Here is a 1,624-nt window from a genome sequence, read left to right on the forward strand (position 1 = left end):
AAGAAACAAAGAAACAAAGAAAAATTATTTCCTCATTCTCTCTAACCATACCTTTTAAGTCTTCTTCCTGATTTATCACATTTCATGGACAAATACACTTGACCACACCTTCTGACATTGCTCAATATTTGCTTAAGTGAAAAAGGCTGAGGCAAACCAAAGGAGGGGCTCTCATTACCTTCTGCCCATCACCCGATAAATAGCCAACCGAGCCCTCAACACTCCAGAACACTGTTGGAGAGATGAGACAACCACACTGGCTGCCCCTAGTGGGGCTCTTGCTGTTTTCTCTTATTTCAAGCCAAGTATGCACGATCTGTGGTGAGTACACTTTGAGCTAAAATTACTCTAGTATGACAGTCTACTGAAGGCTGTTGACAGGGAACACTGTGTAGAATTTTACTTGAGAAAGATCCTATTCTAATACCATATGTGACTTGACCCCATTAGTGATGGAAAGGGTTGCAGGAGCTGGTGAGGAAAGTGCCACCACCACGTAGGCTGTTTCAAGAGGAATCATAGAATGAGCTTGTTAAATTGCCTACCTGCTCTTTCTACATTCAGATCCTTTCTATCAAGTAACTGTCTACCCTTGTTAATTTCCAATGACAGACAATTCATGATCCCAGAAACTTTTCAAGATCATAGAAAATGATCTTTTCATTTTGATATGCAGCCGATTTTCCTGAAGTTCAACCCATGATTGGCTTAACCACTTCTAACTACATAGAAAAAATAATAATCCCTTTCAAATAATGAGGACTACATTCTTGTCATTAGTTTAGATGTTCCAAGCTGCATACCTCCCTTCCTTCAAGTTTTCTGCAAAAGACATGAGTCTACTTTTGTCTCATCATCTCTCCTCTGGGTGTTGGCTCCAGAGATTGTGTGGTTCTATTAAAGAATAATAAAGTAGGAGAAATGAAAACTGGGTTCAGGTCTAGTTTAAGCTCTTAGTAGTTGAATGACCCATTGTTTCTGAATTTCTTTAGTTTCATCCATAAATGGAGGATAATGAAGGGAGGGTATTGAAGCAAAGATCCCCCAAAGTCTGATGTAGCTGTCTGGTGCATGCGTTCCCACTTGTGAGACTTTACCCTGGAATTGAGTTTCAAACCAGTGCAAAGATGACTACGTGGTACCATCTGTGGCTACAGCTTCCTTGTGCTCTGTAGCCAATAAGAAGAGTCAGAAAACAAACTAGTATTCATATACGCTAAAGCACAGAATCTTCCAACTCTGATTTTTCTTCCTGGCCTGACATTTGCCCTGTTGGATCCTAAGAATAGAGGATCTCTATGGAGACTTTGAAGTACAGTTCATTGTACAAAATAATTAAATTTATCTTTAGCTGTCAAGGAGGCTGATTTGGGTTGTTGATCAGGAACTAAAAATCCTGTTTCAGTGCCAGAAAATCTGCTGAAATGGATGCTTCCGCAAAAATCTCAGAGAGACAACTCACAATTGTCCCATTGTGCTTGCAACAAACAGTGACCTTCCTAATCACTCCATTCAGATCCTCTTGACTCTTTATTTTAAAGTGAAGAAAAAATGGCCAAGGGAAATCACATTTTCTAGATTCTCAAGTCTAGTGATAAAAACTCTAGTTGACTGTAAGTAATTA

At 39.4% G+C, this 1,624-nt stretch overlaps 1 protein-coding gene across 1 annotated transcript in view; it reads left to right on the forward strand.

Annotated features, from left to right (window-relative positions):
- Nucleotides 1–1,624, forward strand: part of TCN1 (transcobalamin I (vitamin B12 binding protein, R binder family)) — a 42,943-nt gene that overhangs the window by 17,903 nt on the left and 23,416 nt on the right. The window lies entirely within an intron of this gene.

Source organism: Propithecus coquereli, unplaced genomic scaffold (genome assembly GCF_000956105.1).
Source record: "Propithecus coquereli isolate 6110/MARCELLA unplaced genomic scaffold, Pcoq_1.0 Scaffold202, whole genome shotgun sequence".
NCBI lineage: Eukaryota > Metazoa > Chordata > Mammalia > Primates > Indriidae > Propithecus > Propithecus coquereli.